The sequence below is a fragment of the Carassius carassius genome, chromosome 1, assembly GCF_963082965.1.
Source record: "Carassius carassius chromosome 1, fCarCar2.1, whole genome shotgun sequence".
NCBI lineage: Eukaryota > Metazoa > Chordata > Actinopteri > Cypriniformes > Cyprinidae > Carassius > Carassius carassius.
Genome location: NC_081755.1, coordinates 13,698,812 through 13,717,063, shown reverse-complemented (window position 1 = coordinate 13,717,063; position 18,252 = coordinate 13,698,812).

Below are 18,252 nucleotides of genomic sequence, written 5' to 3'. Positions count from 1 at the left end.
ATTACCTATTGACAGTTATCATCCATCACCTTTAAAATGTAGTTTGCCAATTAGTCATTTGCATAGTCTAAAATGTAATTGTAGTACTACACATTAATTTGATGAACTGGTAAAATTGCTATTTCAATGATTTCATTCTAAAGGGTATCCAATAAGTTGGTTAAATAATGCATTGCAATGCAATGCATCTTTTGAAAATAAATAAACCCTTAAACTAAGAACATTTTCAGTAAATTGTTCATTGACATAAAATGTGCATAGTAATACAATAAAACCAATCATTTATAAATATTGGCACATATTATCATCTGATGAATCTCTAAATGATAAATTTCAGTATCGCCCATTGTTCACTTTTACAAGATCGCAAAGTCGATCAAATATGTTTAACTCAGATGTATTAAGAAGAAAAAACTCTGGTTATATAGAAGGCTGTTTCCCTTTCCCGGAATTTGGTGAAGTGTAAAGAGTTTATATGTCAATAGTTAAGGCTTTGAGAAGGATCCTTTATTTTCTCTCATTTAAAGTGATGTGACATACAGCCAAGTATGGTGACCCATACTCAGAATTCGTGCTCTGCATTTAACCAAAGTCCTTTTAGGCAAGTCGTGCCTTGGCAACGCCTCCGGGCAGCTATTTCGGACTAACAAGACCAGGCTCCTATCTAAATGAATGGGCAGAGAGCCAGAACTGCACTTTCACTGGTCACCGGGAAATAAAGACTGCATGCATAGAAACAGCAGTAAAATATGCTAAAAATTGCTGAAAAATTTTGATGGCTTTCCCCAAAATAAGGTTTAAAATGCCCTTTTCCCCAGAGGTTATACTTTTACTACGCATGCGCAAGGGTTCCTCAACTGTGCGCATACGTCAGTGGAACCAGACGATAGGCTTAAATGTTTCCCGGCTTGACTGTTAAAAGCAGATGATTGGCTTTTCAGCGGGAGGGGTGGGACATGTGCATACAACCGCCATCTTTGCCGTTACAGGTTTTCCTTATATAGTTGTACTGAGGATTGACTAAGTGGCATGTCTCTTATAAATTGACTCTGATTTAACCCATCCAAAGTGCACACACACAGCAGTGAACACTGCTGCAGTGAGCAGCCATTTATGCTACGATACCCGGAGAGCAGTTTGGGATTCAGTGCCTTGCTCAAGGGCACCTAAGTTGTGGTATTGCCGGCCCGAGACTCAAATCCACAACCTTGGGGTTAGAAGTCATACTCTCTAACCACTAGGCCACGACTTCTCCCATTTGGACTCAGTCTTGACTTGGACTCGACTAGACCTGGTCCTGGAATCAACAAAGCTGTACTTGAGTACAGCTCTAATTTAAACTGCAGGTTTGTTTTATAGTGATAAATATGTTGTTGTTTAAGTCAAGGATATATTGTGTGGTGTACTAGTGGATGTATTTTGTGATGTATAATATACGAAAATTATCCAGTATTTAAATGGAAATGGTTGAATTATTTTTAGTAATTGAACATTGCCTAATGAATGATATCAATATGAGTGATTTGAAAAGTGGGTGGAGGGCTTTGAGCTGAAATGTTTGTGTCTTTTCCCATAAGTGATGAATGTAGGATAAAACGTAAAAAAAGAAGACTGTACAGTCGTGGCCAAAAGTTTTGAGAATTACATAAATATTAGTTTTCAAAAAGTTTGCTGCTAAACTGCTTTTAGATCTTTGTTTCAGTTGTTTCTGTGATGTACTGAAATATAATTACAAGCACTTCATACGTTTCAAAGGCTTTTATCGACAATTACATGACATTTATGCAAAGAGTCAGTATTTGCAGTGTTGGCCCTTCTTTTTCAGGACCTCTGCAATTCGACTGGGCATGCTCTCAATCAGCCCAATCCTGACTGATAGCAACCCATTCTTTCATAATCACTTCTTGAAGTTTGTCAGAATTAGTGGGTTTTTGTTTGTCCACCCGCCTCTTGAGGATTGACCACAAGTTCTCAATGGGATTAAGAACTGGGGAGTTTCCAGGCCATGGACCCAAAATTTCAACATTCTGGTCCCCGAGCCACTTAGTTATCACTTTTGCCTTATGGCACGGTGCTCCATCGTGCTGGAAAATGCATTGTTCTTCACCAAACTGTTGTTGGATTGTTGGAAGAAGTTGCTGTTGGAGGGTGTTTTGGTACCATTCTTTATTCATGGCTGTGTTTTTGGGCAGAATTGTGAGTGAGCCCACTCCCTTGGATGAGAAGCAACCCCACGCATGAATGGTGTCAGGATGCTTTACTGTTGGCATGACACATGACTGATGGTAGCGCTCACCTTTTCTTCTCCGGACAAGCCTTTTTCCAGATGCCCCAAACAATCGGAAAGGGGCTTCATCGGAGAATATGACTTTGCCCCAGTCCTCAGCAGTCCATTCACTATACTTTCTGCAGAAGATCAATCTGTCCCTGATGTTTTTTTTTGGAGAGAAGTGGCTTCTTTGCTGCCCTTGTTGACACCAGGCCATCTTCCAAAAGTCTTCGCCTCACTGTGCGTGCAGCTGCATTCACACCTGCCTGCTGCCATTCCTGAGCAAGCTCTGCACTGGTGGCACTCCGATCCCACAGCTGAATCCTCTTTAGGAGACGATCCTGGCGCTTGCTGGACTTTCTTGGACGCCCTGAAGCCTTCTTTACAAGAATTGAACCTCTTTCCTTGAAGTTCTTGATGGTCCTATAAATTGTTGATTTAGGTGCAATCTTAGTAGCCACAATATCCTTGCCTGTGAAGCCATTTTTATGCAACGCAATGATGGCTGCACACGTTTCTTTGCAGGTCACCATGGTTAACAATGGAAGAACAATGATTTCAAGCATCACCCTCCTTTTAACATGTGAAGTCTGCCATTCTAACCCAATCAGCCTGACATAATGATCTTCAGCCTTGTGCTCGTCAACATTCTCACAAGTTAACAAGATGATTACTGAAATGATCTCAGCAGGTCCTTTAATGACAGCAATGAAATGCAGTGGAAAGGTTTTTTTGGAATTAATTAAGTTAATTTTCATGGCAAAGAAGGACTATGCAATTCATCTGATCACTCTTCATAACATTCTGGAGTATATGCAAATTGCTATTATAAAAACTTAAGCAGCAACTTTCCCAATTTCCAATATTTATGTAATTCTCAAAACTTTTGGCCACGACTGTACTCTTGAGTGCGTATCATAATTTCTTAACCCTCTGGGGACGGATTGGGCGGTACCGCCCAAAATGGCATACTTTTACAAATGTGTAGTTATCTCAAAAACTATTAATGCTAGAGAGATACGTTTTTTTTTTGCCGTCTTCCTCAGATTCCACTGAAAACAGCGGTATCCAGTTTGTATATTAAACACGCTTCCCTTATTGCGCAATACCACTGCGTAAACAGGCCAATGAAAACTATTATGTTAGGCAGATTCAACACGCAACAACAAATGTAAAAACCGCTGGGAGGAATATTTTTCTAACCCAATCAGAGGAAGGTTACCATGATTTATTCTAGCCATTCAGAGGACTCTGTAGCTCTGCTGTAGCCTTGTAAAAGCTGGGCTGGACTATAGTAAAACGACCTCCAGCCAGGTGTAATGAATAACCGATCGGAGAATCAGCATGAGGTGGAGAAAGCAGAAAGCGATCGGAGTGTTACAGAGAACGATCGGAGTATTAGCGAGCTCAAAGAGATAAATTCGAGAGAGATATAGCATTATTACAGAATTGTTTTATCAAAATGGCAAGCAGTAAAAGATTTACTGCAGAACAAGCTCTGGAACAATTACTGGAAAGTGACGAGGAGAAATCTGGAGCAGACAGCTTTTACACAGATGACGAAGTATTTTACCAGGATGGGGAAGATCCATTTGAGGACTGGTATGTAACTTCAAATAACCTCTTTATCATTATAATTTATTATATCATACATCTTGAGTATGTATATGTTTTGGATTTTTAGTCAGATAGCGATTGAGGCATGAAATATTTGTTTTAGTGTACCATACTACTCTTTCCCTGTAAACTCATATCAAGAGTGGTGTGAAATTTGTTTCAATAGACTGACTTACTCAACTAAGTAAACTGCTCAGGTCAAGAGAGGTGAAATGTGTTTTTAGTGTACAGTGGAGTTTCATAGGGTTACATGAGTTTATAGGAGTTATTTTTTCTACATTGAATTTTGACACAAAAAAAGCTTCCAGTTTGATTGTGTATTTGCTCTGATGCAGGATGCAGACAGGACAACTCGCCGCACACCCCTACCCATTGTCCCTTGGACCCAGCAAACCCTGCACACAAGCCTGCAGATGTCAGAAAGTACTGTGAGCACTGCAAGGCAAGCAAAGTGTACAACAAGACCCCCTGGCAGTGTGGGGCATGCCATGTGCCCCTCTGCAACTTCCTGGAGAGGCCTTGCTTTGCTCACTGGCATGCCTAGGACTGTTTGTAAAAAAAGTTATTTAATTGTTCTTTACACATTTGATTAAACAATAACACATTTCTGTCAAGCAAAGAGTTTGAAAAAAAATATTTTTTTTCAAAAACTGTTCTATATTGTGTGTTTTTCAGTAATAAATGACAAAAAAATCTCATTTTCGTTTTTGAAATTCTTTAGTTTATTGTACAATTTTTCACTCATACTTCCTTTATAAACATATTGCATGCATGCTTATGGTAGCTTAGGGTCTTCTGAATCCATCGATACCAAATACATGGTGGTCCATCATCATTACATATGGTTTATAAGCCGAAATGTAAAAATAGAGAAAACAGACCAAAAAGGGCTTAGTCCCAAAAATGAAAAAACGCCTAGGACTGTTTGTAAATAAAGTTAATTATTGAATTGTTCTTTACACATTTGATTGAACATTAACCCATTTCTGTCAAGCAAAGGGTTTGAAAAATATATTTTTGGGTCAAAAACTTTTCACTTTTGTTGTGTGAGGTAGGATTTTCAGTAATAAATGACAAAAATCTCATTTTTGTTTTGAAATTTTCTAGTTTATTGTACAATTTTTCACTCATACTTCCTTCATAAACATATTGCATGCATGCTTATGGTAGCTTAGGGTCTTCTGAATCCATCGATACCAAATACATGGTGGTCCATCATCATTACATATGGTTTATAAGCCGAAATGTAAAAATAGAGAAAACGGACCAAAAAGGGCTTAGTCCCCTAATTAAAATAAGTAATTTAACAGATTAACGCACCGAATAAAAATTAAGTAATGGAAGAGCACAGTGCAAATGGCGTTGTTAAATTTTTTTGTAAGGAATACAATATACCATTGGGAACACAAGATTGTATTATTTTGTCATTTTAGACATTAGACAATGAGTGTGGAGAAGAAAGAGAAAAAAAGGCATTATCTGAGATCCTGGAGAGCTGCCAAACGGGTTAAATGAAAAAAAAAAAAACTGAAAAAAATAAAAATAAAACAGAAGTAAATGATCCAGACCAAGTCCCAGTGTGTCAGACTGACTGGTCATCCATTAAAGGGTTAATTCACCCAATAATCAAAATTATGTTATTAATAACTCACCATCATGTTGTTCCAAACCAGTGAGACCTCCGTTTATCTTCGGAACACAGTTTAAGATATTTTAGATTTAGTCCGAGAGCTCCCAGTCCCTCCATTGAAACTGTGAGTACTGTATACTGTCCATGTCCAGAAAGGTAAGAAAAACATCATCAAAGTAGTCCATGTGACATCAGAGGGTCAGTAAGAATATTTTGAAGCATCGAAAATACATTTTGGTCCAAAAATAGCAAAAACTACGACTTTATTCAGCATTTTCTTCTCTTCCGTGTCTGTTGTGAGTGAGTTCAAAACAAAGAAGTTTTTGATATCCGGTTCGCAAACGAATCATTCGGTGTAACCGGATCTTCTTGAACCAGTTCCCCAAATCGAACTTAATCGTTTTAAACCGTTCGCGTCTCCAATACGCATTAATCCATGAATGACTTAAGCTGTTAACTTTTTTAATGTGGCTGACACTCCGAGTTAAAACAAACCAATATCCTGGAGAAATTCATTTACTCAAACAGTACACTGACTGAACTGCTGTGAAGAGAGAACTGAAGATGAGCACCGAGCCGAGCCAGATAATGACTCGTTCATGCACCTGTAGACCACTCACATTTTGTTTGGAAAATGCTGACTGTCATTATGCAAAAATTGAAGAGAAGCTAAATAAATTGGCAGACATCCATCTACATCACCATTTCGATGCATTTGTTGATTGTGGAGGATGAAGTGTTTAGCAAGAAATACACATACTATTGTATACATCCAATAAAAGTTTAATTACACAGATTTTATTTTAATTAACAAAATCACAACATTTTCAAAAGATTAAAAAAATTGCATTTTGAGTGATATTTCATTATAGATTTGTAATACAGATTTAACATCGATTTAAATAGAAACTGCATTGATGTTGGATGGTAAAACAGTTTTAGAAAGTCTGAGAAACATTAGGAAACTGGTTTCCTAGTGGAATCAGTCTGTTTCGTCGCTCTCTGACCAAGCAATATTTATGTTATAATAATGGACATGGAATGTCAACTTATACATAAAGTGATTACAAGAATGGAAAGGACGGCTAAAAGTCTCCAACAACAACTGGTAGTGCTACATTTGCTACAAGTGAATGCACTTCAGCGTCCATATATATTTATTACTGTTCATCATACTTGCGAAATAAGTTGACACATTGTTTACATGGGGTTTTAAATCATGGCGGGTGAGGGCGTTTTTGAATGCGTCTGGCCAATCAATGTATACTTATGTCACATGTAGTACCAGTTGTGCTGGTTAGACCCTGCTCTGGAGTAGGAGCTAATTTGGTTCTCAAAAAAAAAAAGGCAGTCCGTTACTAAAATCATCCAAAAAACGCCCAAAAGTGGGTAGTTCCACAATTAGTTGTGGTAATATGAAAAGGTTCCTGCGGTGCGAAAGGCCCTTATGTGCATTCAGGTTTAAATCCTGACCAAAATAGGAAAAACAGGTAAACGCATACACACAAATCAAGAATTAACATCAGCTTGTTTGTTGTTCAGTATCTTCACTGTTTTTGATTCAGTAGGGCTCTGGATCACTCATCTTCTCTCTGTCCTCTTTAATGAACTCTTCCTTTTGATTCGGTGCTCATTTTCATTTGTAAACTGATGGAGATATTCCAACATTTATTGCTGAATCGCAGTGGGAATAACTAATCTGCCAAATTCAAAAATATGTCATTTACTGAGTTTGTTTTAAGACTAACTGATAACAATAGAAAACTGTAAATTCCTTTCAGATATAAACAATGGTAAGATAAACAATTGAAAACATAAACTTAAAAAGAAATATTTACAGAATTTTTGTATTATTGATATTTTATCCAAGCCAAATTGTGATACATTACAGTAGGCCTACTGCCTTTCAGTGTAACACTTACAGGCTTTTATCATATATCCTGACTAGTATAATGTGTTACTAACAAGCAAACACTCAGAATAAAGTGAAAGGACCTGCTGATGATCTGAATGTCTTGATGAATGAGTGTTGATAGTCTGAGGCTCAATATTAACAGAGCTGCTGAAAAAAACACTTTATTTCATGTCAATAGTTCCTGTTTTCTCCTCATTTATTATGCTGATGTCTTTAATGAAAATAGTGTTAAGGCATTTTACTGGAGATCTGGTTTCAATACTGAGTGTATTTGTTGGTTAGAAATCTGTAAACGCAGTTCTGTGTTTGATCTTACCATTATTCATATTATTAAAACTATTTTTCTTACCATTGTTTATATAAATTAAAAAACATATTGTGCTGTGAAAACGATATCAGTAAGTGTTTTTATTTAATTTTTTTGGCAAATAAGCTCTTCCCACAAGAATAGCATCATATCAGTGAAGCTCCTCGCACAGTAATTCAGCAATAAAAGCAGGAATATCTCCATAAGCATCAAATCATCAGGAAGAGCTGAGAGAAGATGATTGACCCAGAATCCTGCAGAATCAAACACACTGAAGATACTGAACAACAAACAGGTTGGTGTTTATTTTCTTCTTTTAATTATAGTGCTGAAAGTTATAAAGCTTCAAGAAGATTTTGATTTGACCACCACATTTCCCAACTCATAAGCACTACAATTTCTATTGCATTAGAAACTTCAAACCACAAACAAAACAAAAGTGTAACAAAACAGGCTACTCATTTGAGCTGCTTATCAGCTCGGATCAAAAGCTGAGCGCAGCACAAACACATGCAAACTGATCAGAGCTCAGAAGATTCTGTTGAGCAGTGGCCAATCAGAGGAGGTCAGATTAGTACTCAATGACACATTCGAATTTTGTTCAGTTCGTGGTACGCTGGCTGAATAATACACTCTCTTACCTAAAAACACATAGGGTGTTATGGGAAGTGTTTCCGGTTCCGGTTTATCTAATTAATGCAGCCTAAAAATCCTTTAACGGATTTGGATATTAAAAGCATATTAGTATGTTATGTGTATGCCAGGTTTAAGAGATGGGTCTTTAATCTAGATTTAAACTGCAAGAGTGTGTCTGCCTCCCAAACAATGTTAGGTAGGTTATTCCAGAGTTTAGGCGCCAAATAGAAAAAGGATCTGCCGCCCGCAGTTGATTTTGATATTCTAGGTATTATCAAATTGCCTAAGTTTTGAGAACATGGCGGACGTAGAGGATTATAATGTAACAGGAGCTCATTCAATTACTGAGGTGCTAAACCATTCAGGGCTTTATAAGTAATAAGCAATATTTTAAAATCTAGGGAGCCAGTGCAGTGTTGACATGACCGGGCTAATATGGTCATACTTCCTGGTTCTAGTAAGAACTCTTGCTGCTGCATTTTGGACTAGCTGTAGTTTGTTTACTAAGCGTGCAGAACAACCACCCAATAAAGCATTACAATAATCTAACCATGAGGTCATAAATGCATGGATTAACATTTCTGCATTTGAGAGCATAGGCCGTAATTTAGATATATTTTTGAGATGGAAAAATGCAGTTTTACAAATGCTAGAAACGTGGCTTTCTAAGGAAAGATTGCTATCAAATAGCACACCAAGGTTCCTAACTGATGACGAAGAATTGACAGAACAACCATCAAGTCTTAGACAGTGTTCTAGGTTATTACAAGCGGAGTTTTTAGGTCCTATAATTAACACCTCTGTTTTTTCGGAATTTAGCAGTAAGAAATTACTCGTCATCCAGTTTTTTATATCGACTATGCAATCCATTAGTTTTTCAAATTGGTGTGTTTCACCGGGCTGCGAAGAAATATAGAGCTGAGTATCATCAGCATAACAGTGAAAGCTAATTAGAAGAATGGCATCTACGCTAATATTAGTCTGTTTCTCTCTTATTCCTAGGTCACCATAGCAACCAGATCCAGTCTGTATCCAGATCAGAGGGTCACTGCATTCACCTGGATCCAGTACGTATCCAGACCAGATGGTGGATCAGCACCTAGAAAGGACCTCTACCAGGAGACCAGGACAACTAGAGCCCCAGATACAGATCCCCTGTAAAGACCTTGTCTCAGAGGACCACCAGGACAAGACCACCGGAAACAGATGGTTCTTCTGCACAATCTGACTTTGCTGCAGCCTGGAATTGAACTGCTGGTTTCGTCTGGTCAGAGGAGAACTGGCCCCCAACTGAGCCTGGTTTCTCCCAAGGTTTTTTTCTCCATTCTGTCACCGATGGAGTTTTGGTTCCTTGCCGCTGTTGCCTCTGGCTTGCTTAGTTGGGGTCACTTCATCTACAGTGATATCATTGACTTGATTGCAAATAAATGCACAGACACTATTTAAACTGAACAGAGATGAAATCACTGAATTCAATGATGAACTGCCTTTAACTATCATTTTGCATTATTGAAACACTGTTTTCCTAATGAATGTTGTTCAGTTGCTTTGACGCAATGTATTTTGTTTAAAGTGCTATATAAATAAAGGTGACTTGACTCATAGGCTAATTCATTGATAATGCTGAAGTTGAAGAATATTTTTATTAATGATTCTAATTAATCAAGTATAATCAATGTTAATCTAGCCATTTATATTGCAATTTATTATTCCATTATAATCCAATATAAGTATACGAAGAAATATGCCTACATGGCCAGATGAGAAACATCTGCAAAAGACATAGACAAGGGCCTTTCTCTTCAGCATAACAAGTAGGGGGCCCCTTCTCTCTAGGGAGGAATCGAATTGTAAGCATAAGGAAAATTGTGAAATATTTGGAACGCCCTGTATATTGTATATAAGGAGATACCACATAACATTCGGGAGATCTTCTCGCAGAGAACATCTCGGTTACGTTTCTCTCTGAAATAAAGTCTATCTTCTGGAACCGAAACCCTGAGACTGTGTGATTCCTCAGATCCATGGCATACGACATTACACTCCATTTGGCACCCGAACAGGGACTGGAAAGAAGCAGAAGAGTGGACGGCTGCTTTTGAGCTGACTGATGAGCAACATACACACAGTGGTGGCCACCATAGAATAAGGTAAGCATTTTTGCTTATATAATTAGTGTGTGTTGTAAAACGGTCAGTTCTGAGTGGTAAGGTCACTTAAAATCTGCTCTTCCAAATTTAGAACTGCTTTTTTACGGTTTTTAGGAAGTGCATCAGTGAAAGAGCGAGTATAACTGACAGGTCACTCGAGGGAGAGTGTTGTGTTTTGTTGTGTGTGAAACTGAGTCCGGACGAATGTCTGTGTAAGTGATGATGAATGTTTGAATAAATTAATTCCGTATGAGGGGGGAGGAAGATGGCATCGTAGAGTTGACACGCGTTTTGGCGAGCTCCTCTGACATTACATCAAATATTCGGTTTAACATATATTTTCACTCAGTGAAATCATTTTACTTGGTTGAAGTGTTACTGTGCCATGTCTTTAGATCAATATTTTTTTAAAAGGATCTGACAGAATGACGAAAGCTAAGAAGACTGTGTCAAAAAGTTCTATCATCAGCGCCGTCGAGCAGGATGGTAATATGGACAACGCAAACGTAGATAGTCGTGAGGAGGAAAGCTCCAACTCCAACTTTGCTCAAGCTTTGGACAAATTAACGGAAAACATTACGAAGGTAATAGATGAGAAAGTGAATACTGTCCTGTCCGCGATAAACGATCAGACAGTTCAGTTCCAGGCCTTGGTCGAGCGAGTGGGCGAGGCGGAGAAGCGGATCGCCGGTGTGGAAAATTCGACCGAATGCATCTAAGCTACGGTGGCTGATCTTCAAAAAAAAGTGAGCGAGATGTCAGCGCATATCGACAATCTGGAGAATTGCGGGCGCAGATGTTATTTGCATCTACTCGGGTTGCCAGAGGGAACCGAAGGCAGTGATCCGGTGCATTTCTTTGAAAAGTGGCTGCCCGATTACTTGAAGATTACAACGAAAGCAGGGCGGATCAAGCTTGATCGTGCTCATCGCTCTTTGGTGCCTTTTCCAGGACCTGCGCAACGACCCAGACTTGTCATCATAAAGTTCCACAACTTTACGGATAAGCAGCGAGTGTTGAACGCAGCTTGTCATGTTGGCACAGATCCCGAGAGGAGCGCTAACGAGGGACCGAGGATTTAATTCTTCAACGATTATTCTGCGATAGTGATAAAGAAACGCAAAGCTTTCGACGATGTCAAGAAACGATTGCAGAGGATGAAGATCGAATATGCCTTGCTGTATCCTGCAACTCTGAGGCTGAACATCAACGGGACGATGAAGCGATTCGCCTCACCAGATAACGTGACTGCGTTCATTGATAGCCTGGGCTAGCATGACAAACTTTCGTGGGAAGTTATGTGGTACATGAACAAAATAATTCACTGAGTGAAGAAGTTGTATTATGTTGCTGAGAGCTTGGTGACGTTTGTGTTTACCCTATGTTAAAGGATGTGAGTGGTGTTTGTGGGGGTAGGTGGTTGCCTACAGAAGAAAAGAGTAAGAATAGTCCTTCCTGCATGTTTGGCAGGTTTGTTCCCTTGAATAGTTTTCTGTTTTGTTGGTATTTTATTTAATTTTTGTTCAAAGCTCAGATTTTTGAAGGATACACTTACTGGAATATATTTTGTGATTATATGTATTATGGATCCACTGATTGTCTGTACAGTTTTTAATGTCTAGAGTGCTCAGGATTTGTACTTGGAATATTCAAGGTATCCATAATCCTGTAAAACGAAGAAAGATACTTTTTTGAAAAAAGGAAATATCGAAATTGCTCTTTTACAAGAGACTCATTTGAGTGAACATTTAAAATTACAACAGGGTTTTTTGGGCAGATATATTTTCATCTTTTACATCAAGAAGTAGAGGTGTTGCTATTCTCATTAAATGTAATTTACCATTCAAAGTTTTAAACTGTATTAAAGATAGGAATGGTCGCTATGTTATTATTGAAGGTGTGTGGCAAGGTAAAACTATTCTCATACTAAATATGTATTATCCCCCAGCTCATCCATCTGACTTTGTTACTAAAGTATTTTTGGACATGATTGCCAGGCCAGCAGATTTAACGGTTGACGCCGCCGCCTCGTGGGAATCTTGAGTGGACACCGCCGCCTCGGGGGCATCGTGAGCAGACACCGCCGCCTCGGGGGCATCGTGAGTGGACACCGCCGCCTCGGGGGCATCGTGAGCGGACACTGCTGCCGCTTCTCGGAAGCCAGAAGCGAACCCCTCCGCCTCGCAGGAAACATCCTGGGTAGGCATCCCCACTCTGATGGCTGAGCTGCTCACCTGCAGAGCCAGGTTGATATAATCTTCCAGCGTCTCCTCGGGGTACCAGAATGGCATAAAAGACCTGAAGGGCTTGGCTAGGCCTCCCCAGAAACAGACCATTAGGCAGGTCCTCTCTGTAGGCTACAACCAAGGCGCTCCCACAAAGACCCTGGCATAATCCTTGATGGCCTGATCTCCCTGGTGGACATCGAGAAACCTCCCTGCTGGACCCATGTTTGCTGGCTGGATTCTGTCACGGCACGGCGAAGGGCGCAGAGGAAAGTACAGGGTCTGGGTCCAAGTGCAGGGAAGAAATTACTTTTTAATAAATGAAAACAAAAAAGCCAACAAGGCAAAAACAAAATGGAACCAAACAACAGGGACATGAGCAGAAGCAACCGGAATCATAGTTAACATAAATTCAGCCAGACAGAGTGATGTGAGAGTTGAGAATATATAGCCAAGGATGATGGGCATCAGGTGTGTGTGTGTGTGAGTGGGTGAAACAGGTGTGTGGAGTGAAGGTAATGAGTCCGGGAGCAAGTGAGAAACACAGGTGGAGCAACTAAAAAATAATAAGGTAACAAGATAGGCGGGGTTAGAAAATAGACAGGAGAGAGAGCACATGGCACCAACAAATACAACACTAACAGAAGTTGACAGTGACAGAAAGACTGAAGACTGTGACACTTCTGAAGTGTGCTTTATGCTGCCCTTAGAGGAAGTTTTTGCAATTGTTTTGACAGAGTGTCAAGTCAAGTCAAGTCACCTTTATTTATGTAGCGCATTAAACAAAATACATTGCGTCAAAGCAACTGAACAACATTCATTAGGAAAACAGTGTGTCAATAATACAAAATGATAGTTAAAGGCAGTTCATCATTGAATTCAGTGATGTCATCTCTGTTCAGTTAAATAGTGTCTGTGCATTTATTTGCAATCAAGTCAACGATATTGCTGTAGATGAAGTGACCCCAACTAAGCAAGCCAGAGGCGACAGCGGCAAGGAACCGAAACTCCATCGGTGACAGAATGGAGAAAAAAACCTTGGGAGAAACCAGGCTCAGTTGGGGGGCCAGTTCTCCTCTGACCAGACGAAACCAGTAGTTCAATTCCAGGCTGCAGCAAAATCAGATTGTGCAGAAGAATCATCTGTTTCCTGTGGTCTTGTCCTGGTGGTCCTCTGAGACAAGGTCTTTACAGGGGATCTGTATCTGGGGCTCTAGTTGTCCTGGTCTCCGCTGTCTTTCAGGGCAATAGAGGTCCTTTCTAGGTGCTGATCCAGCATCTGGTCTGGATACGTACTGGATCCGGGTGACTGCAGTGACCCTCTGATCTGGATACAGACTGCATCTGGTGGCTACGGTGACCTCGGAATAAGAGAGAAACAGACAAATATTAGCAAAGATGCCATTCTTCTAATGATGTAGCAAGTACATAGGGTGTTATGGGAAGTGTTTCCGGTTTCCGGTTTACCTAATTAATGCAGCCTAAAAATCCTTTAACAGATTTGGATATTAAAAGCATATTAGTATGTTATGTGTAAGCCAGTTTAAAGAGATGGGTCTTTAATCTAGATTTAAACTGCAAGAGTGTGTCTGTTATTCCAGAGTTTAGGTGCCAAATAGGAAAAGGATCTGCCACCGCAGTTGATTTTGATATTCTAGGTATTATCAAATTGCCTGAGCTTTGAGAACGTAGCGGACGTAGAGGATTATAATGTAAAAGGAGCTCATTCAAATACTGCGGTGCTAAACCATTCAGGGCTTTATAAGTAATAAGCAATATTTTAAAATCTATACGATGTTTGATAGGGAGCCAGTGCAGTGTTGACAGGACCAGGCTAATATGGTCATACTTGCTGGTTCTAGTAAGAACTCTTGCTGCTGCATTTTGGACTAGCTGTTGTTTGTTTACTAAGCGTGTAGAACAACCACCCAATAAAGCATTACAATAATCTAACCTTGAGGTCATAAATGCATGGATTAACATTTCTGCATTTGACATTGAGAGCATAGGCCGTAATTTAGATATATTTTTGAGATGGAAAAATACAGTTTTACAAATGCTAGAAACGTGGGAAAGATTTAAGGAAAGATTGCGATCAAATAGCACAGACCTTGGTTCCTAACTGATGACAAAGAATTGACAGAGCAACCATCAAGTCTTAGACAGTGTTCTAGGTTATTACAAGCGGAGTTTTTAGGTCCTATAATTAACACCTCTGTTTTTTCAGAATTTAGCAGTAAGAAATTACTCGTCATCCAGTTTTTTATATTGACTATGCATTCCATTAGTTTTTCAAATTGGTGTGTTTCACCGGGCCGCGAAGAAATATGGAGCTGAGTATCATGAGCATAACAATGAAAGCTAACACCATGTTTCCTGATGATATCTCCCAAGGGTAACATATAAAGCATGAAAAGTAGCGGCCCTAGCACTGAGCCTTGAGGTACTCCATACTGCACTTGTGATCGATATGATACATCTTCATTCACTGCTACGAACTGATGGCGGTCATATAAGTACGATTTAAACCATGCTAATGCACTTCCACTGATGCCAACAAAGTGTTGCAAAGTCTATGCAAAAGAATGTTGTGGTCAATTGTGTCAAACGCAGCACTAAGATCCAATAAAACTAATAGAGAGATACACCCACGATCAGATGATAAGAGCAGATCATTTGTAACTCTAAGAAGAGCAGTCTCAGTACTATGATACGGTCTAAATCCTGACTGGAAATCCTCACATATACCATTTTTCTCTAAGAAGGAATATAATTGTAAGGATACCACCTTTTCTAGTATCTTGGACAGAAAAGGGAGATTCAAGATCGAGATTAATTCAAATTAATACGATTTATAAATTTAAAAATACATAATTTTTTTCCAGCCAATCTAAAGGGTGTGTTGCTACTGGCTACAAGAACAACAATTTTAAAGTGGTTCAAGTCACAGAATTATAGTAGAAAACAAGCTATTGCTGTTTGAATTGAATGCATCAATTCAATAAAATAAAATGTAATGAAATCTAAATTAAATAATAATTCTAAAGTGTGTGTTTTGTTATTACCTGCAAGAACAAAATTTTCACGGATGCTTTACTGTCTTTTTTAATTTAGGCTACCTGTTATTGAATCAAATGTAATAAATTGTATTTGAAAATTATATGACAATAAATTAACCATTCTATCTCAACTCCAAAGGCTGTGTGTAGTTACTGTATTCTAGAACAATATCCAGATATTGGTTTCGGTAACAGAATGTCTAGTGGCTGCTTTCTGAAATCATAATTAGATTGATTCCCACTCCTGTAGGAGGCAGTATATCATAATGGTGCAAAAAATGCAAATATAAATTGAAATGTTAGAAGAATTGTCTATTGTTTCACATGTTGAAACATGGGAAGATACAAAAAAGGCCAAAAACAAAGAAACAAAGATCTATGGAAAGATGCTGGTGGGAGGGAAGCTATTGTAAAAGCATTCATTGCTCACAATTTCAGTAAAAAAAAAAATCACTACAGAAACAAGGTCAAACCTTGCCATTGATTTTTTTTAAAAGTGCAATGAAAAACTCATCAAATGGCTGATGCTAATATGGAAAAACAGCAGGCAAGGTATACATACTGAAGTTATTTGTAAAGGTAAGTCAGACTGTTAAATTTCTTTGATACGGTTTTCATAATCATGAGTTAAATTTTCCTAATTAATTCAGCTTATCTATGTGTACTTGTCATAGCAGCTGTGTATTATACTGTAGTATTTTTAATTCAGTAACAAGGATGGTTTAAAATATATTTTATCATTGTTTGCCATTGAATGAAAAGAGTGCTTAACTTTACTAAAATTAAATGTAGTCATGATCTTGTGTGATTAAATACAAATTTGTCATTACAAGTAACAAAAATCTTTCATTGGAAATGATAATTATGTGTAAAGAAATGTCTAATGAAAGCATGATGTCAGTATCATGACTTCGGTCTGATTAGCAGGTTGCTGTTTTGATTTGACAGTTCACCATGTGCTCATTGTCTTCATGGTTCCCTCCACATCATTATCTTATTTACTACTTCTGCTGCCGTCACACCTGTGACTTGTTTATTCCTTAATTCTCCCTCTTTTTAAGTTCCTCTCGTGTGTAGTCTTGTTTCTGACCATTGTGGTGTTAACATGCTACACTTTGTGACCTGCTCCCAGTCTTGCCGTGTTTTTGTTCTGCCATGTTTTCATAGGCTCTAAGTGCAGTTCAGTGTTTTCAGTTTGTCTTCTCTTCTGCTTGCTCTAAGTCTCTCATTTCACCAGACCCTAGTTACTGCCTTGATATTACCAGAACTGTGCCTTGTGGCTTCTTCAATCCTACCCCTCCATGGTGCACAAGGAACTCTCTGCTCTGACGTTGCATTAGTACTGACGCTTGGACTCCGTGAGCTGTTTCCTCCCACTCTGACATTGTGTCAATACTGACACCTGGACTTTGTGAGCTGTTCTCTATCTACCCTGCCTAGTGGAGTAATTGGAGGCTCATTTGGACTGTTCCCCTCATCCTTCCTCTAATATCTGGCCCAGCTGAGTGGTTTTCGCAATTTAAATAAATTTGAGTTGAACCTGAAAATTGAATCCGTGTTTTTCCCTGACATAACGGTCAGACCAATAATGAATTCAGTAGGAACAGAGAAAGTCAGGACTGCTGTGACACAACAAGGCATTCTCCTTGGCCAGCATTCCACCCAGTTAACTGCCGCCTCCAGGGAGGTTGACCTACTGACAGCCCAGGTAGCTTTTCTCCGCCTGAGCCAGAACTCCAAACCAACAGTCCTCCTCCCTACGACGGAGATCCTAATTTGTGCTGGGGCTTCCTGTCCCAGTGCTCCTTGGTCTTTACACTCCAGCCCCACAGCTTTGTCACGGAGCAGTCTCAGTTGGCATTTGTGATCACCCTACCGACTGGGAGGGTCCATGAGTGGGAAACTGCTGTGTGGGATGCTCGTGCCCATTCTGCGCCACATTTCAGGATTTCCAAGCTGAGATGATTAAGCTGTTTGATCGATCTGCTCAGGGTGACGAGGCTCAGTCACAGACTATTCCATCCAGTTTAGAACACTGGCGGCCACCTGTGACTGGAATGAAGCTGCTTTGCGCGGTAGGTTTCAGGAGAGGTTAGATGATGAGATCCAAAACAAAATTGTTACTCATGAGTTGTCTCGTGATTTTGACTCCCAAGTGGAACTGGCACAGCGTGTAGAGGGGCGTCTTCAGTATCGCCATCAGCGGTGGACTACACGATCCTCCTGGACGTTGGCAGCAGAATCGGCTGGCTCGAGGTCTCTACCTATTTTGTGGGAAGCCTTGACACAGAGCCATCCGGTGTCCTTTTAAAAGCCGAGGCCCATCAGTAAGCCAGAGGATCCTGATGGGCGCTTCTACATGTCTCAAGTCCCCAAAGTCTCGTACACTACTCCCTGTCTCCGTTCAGTTTGATGACATCATTCACTCTTGTCCAGCTCTAGTT